General features: G+C 34.6%; 1 non-coding gene across 1 annotated transcript; it reads right to left on the bottom strand.

Moving 5' to 3' along the window:
• Positions 1–2249: 2249 nt before the first annotated feature.
• Positions 2250–2320, bottom strand: Trnag-ccc (transfer RNA glycine (anticodon CCC)). The gene has a single exon. It is a non-coding gene; the product is annotated as a tRNA-Gly (tRNA).
• Positions 2321–3747: the final 1427 nt, after the last annotated feature.

Genomic DNA, 3747 nt, shown 5'->3' with positions numbered 1-3747 from the left:
AATTCATAGCTAAACACAGGCACTGGGCACTAATAAAAGATCACAGGTACTGGGCAAATACGCGAACCGGCGAAACTTTAAATTAATAGTCAACATTTTTGTCTGAAACTTTCAACAGTCGCCGTGTTGAGTGGATGAGGTGTCCGCCTAGCGATCGGGAGTTGGTGGGTTCGATTCCCAGGCGGGGAGCATTTTTTATATATTATTTATATATATTATATTATTAATCTCTCTCTCTCTCTCTCTCTCTCTCTCTCTCTCTCTCTCTCTCTCTCTCTCTCTCACTCTCTCTCTCTCTCTCTCTCTCTCTCTCTCTCTCTCTCTCTCTCTCTCTCTCTCTCTCTCTCTCTCTCTCTCTCTCTCTCTCTTTATTATTTTTTTTAATTATTTTAAATAGAATTTAAAAGTACTGCGTTTTAATGCGACCTAAATACAACGTTGCACATTTTTATTAAAATTAATGGATGCCGCGTGGTGACAACGTTAGTTAAAATATCTTACATCTCTTAAATATCTTATAAAAAATACACGTGTTTTTATATTTACAAATAAATGCAAACAACACATCTATTTTGCATGTATTTTTGTTGTTGTTTATGGTTGTCTATAATAGGCCCTAAGTACTATCCCTACCACACATAGAGCGCGAAGCGCGACACGTATTATTGATTGTAACAATGAGTTGTGATAAGGGAAGCAGTCGCTTATCAAGGAGGAGCTGTGTCCCAGCAACACAAAATCATAGATAATGGTTATTTTGGGGTTATAACACAACATCATAGATAATGGTTATTTGGGGGTTATTACACAAAATCATAGATAATGCTTATACCAGTATCTTTTTCTATTTTGATTAAAATAATCGGCCAATATATTTATATTTACAGTAGAAAAAAAATCGTTCCATATAACTTCATTGAGTGCCTTTTACACTGAAATTCCCGACGCCCTTTGATGCTTTGCATCAATACTTATCTTGTAAACGTTTCTATAGCATTAGTAAGCGTTTTCTCGGTTTCTCACCATTGCGCTCCTGTGCACATTATTACTTTTTTATCTTCACATCGTTATAAAGACTGAATAAATCTTCCTCTTTATAACTTAATTTTGTGCAATAGACTTTTTAAAAGAGGCAATAAAAACAATGCGCTTAATTTGGTATATTATTCACTTCAATAAACTTCGGTTACATCGAATCATCGTCGAGTGTCTTGCAAGAAAACACATTAATATTTTAAAGGGGCATTTTCACAGATTTTGGCATGTTTTGAAGTTTGTCATTAAATGCTTTATATTGATAAATGTAAACATTGGATACAACAGGCTCCAGTAAAAAGTCAAGAATAAAATTAAAAAAAGAAAAAAGGTAACCCTCAGCATGCAGGGCTCGAACCACTGACGCCTGGATTCCTGGAGTAAAATGTCTACCACTTAGACCACTCGGCCATTCTTCCGAATACAACAACAGATGTATTTTATACCTTATGTAAGCAATACTCCAAGTTTCACAAAATATAGCGACAATAACAGAACTCTCTAAATTATTAATTCGTTTTGCGTTGCAACGCTTTATAATTTTCGGGTATTTAATTCTTCAAAAGATGCATATAATGGCTATTTTAGAGCATGGTTAATGTTCAGTATTACTGTTTCCCCACAAATATCATAACCGAAACGAAAATTTGCGAATCTGACACAACTTTTTCAATTCTTTCAATTTACCCAAACGTGAAAAGGCCCCTTTAATTAAATGGGCCTAATCACGTTTTGGTAAATTGACAAAATAAAAAACAACAATTGTTTCAGATTCGCAAATTTGTTGTTATGATATTTGTGAGGAAACAGTAATACTGAACATTCCCATGCTCTAAACTATCCACTACAAGTATCTTTTGACGATTTATAAACCTGACAATTATAAAGCGTTGCAACGCGAAACGATTTAATAATTTTGAGAGTTCTGTTGTTGTTATCTTTTGTGATACTACGAGGATTGCTTATATAAAGTATAAAATACATCGCTCATTATATGAGCACGGGTGGCCGAGTGGTCTAAGCGATAGACTTTTACTCCATGGGTCAGGGGCTCAAGCCCAGTTGAGGGTTACTTTCTTTTCTCTCTGCAATTTAAGTATTGTTTTTTAATGGAGTTTTTAGATCCAATTTATATTTATCAATATAAAGCATTTAATGGCAAACTTTATTGGTCATAAATCATAAAGAAATTATTCATATTTGATGAAAAGTAATGCGCCGCCCGGGAATCGAACCCGGGTCGCAAGAATGGGAATCTTGCATGATACCACTACACCAGCGGCGCTTCTTAAAGACCTTGTTTCACAATCAATCATAACATACTAATTTACTTTACACTTAAACACAATACTGTACAAGCTTTATCTGTAAAGTATGGTGGCGAAGTTTTGCCATATCGCCCAAATGTTAATGCGCAACGTTATGTTACATTAACATAATGTTAACTTAATCCAACAAAATGTCAACTTAAGTAATAACTCAACATTATGTCAACATAACCCCACATCAAATCGATTTTAAAGAGACTTTTTTTAATTATCGGAATAATCTCTGCACGTTCGGATTATTGTTGAAGCAAAGTATACATAAGCGCTTTTACAAAACATATATGCAGAACTATGTCATTTCACTTTAAGGGACGTGTTCTCTTATGTGAAAATACATTTTAAAACACATGCACATTCTAAAAAATGCATGCGTTATATTTAATCAAGCAAAATAACACTCCTTATTTAAATCGATGTTTAAAATATACCTTCGTTTTTTTTTAAACCGGCACAGGCATGACTAGATGCGGCTCTGGTCGGTTAAAAAGTGACCTTTGTAAAATAATCCGAATAATCACTGCACATTTGGATTCTTGTTGTAGCAAAGTATAGACGCTTTTACAAAACATTATGCACAATTATATCGTCATTTTACTGTAAGGGACGTGTTCACAGTTTGGTGAAAATACGATTTGAAACAAATGCGCGTACGAAATAAATTGTACAATAAATTTGGTGATGACGTCATCGAACGGGGAAGTCCCAGAATGAAGACAAATGTTTTACACGAAGAATGCTGATGCTTTATTTGAAATATAGCGCTCTAGTAACAATAAATACAGAGAATTTTTTTAGAATATTTAAAAGCCGTAAATTTGATCATTTTTATCTATTTTATCATTATGATCAATCAGGAGACGCTGGTTATTTACTTCGAACATTTCCAGTTCCGGTTTCGGAAATTCCGGATATCCGGTTTGGTTGCGCGCGCAGACACCAAACTTTTCAAAACAACAACCTGTAGATCTACAGTCAAATACACGTGTTAACGTAATGCGAGCTTCTCGAGCCGCCTACGGCGGCTCAGCGAGCTCGCTATGAAACTCGCTCTTTGTGCGTGCTGTCTCATTTTGCATATTTAATGAACTTTTCAAACAGAAATTACAGAGCCACATCAGTGCACATACTATGTTTGATAATTCATTAGTTTGTTGGATATTGTTTGCTGTTTTAAACACATATTAGGTCATATCATGGAGATTTATTTAACCTTACCATGTGTTTATGGGCGAACTCACATATTCAAGTGCTCTTACGACTATGTGCTCATATCTACTTTCGGGAATCATCATGAAATTATTGCCGTACTTATCGAACAAACAATTAGCTTGTTGAATTAGAGAAAAATCAATAATCAAAAGAGAAAAAATGTTCATGCACATGG

This window comes from Dreissena polymorpha, chromosome 13, assembly GCF_020536995.1.
Source record: "Dreissena polymorpha isolate Duluth1 chromosome 13, UMN_Dpol_1.0, whole genome shotgun sequence".
NCBI classification, from domain to species: domain Eukaryota; kingdom Metazoa; phylum Mollusca; class Bivalvia; order Myida; family Dreissenidae; genus Dreissena; species Dreissena polymorpha.
Note: the sequence above shows the minus strand (reverse complement) of the source record. Positions and strands in the feature narration are given on the sequence as shown.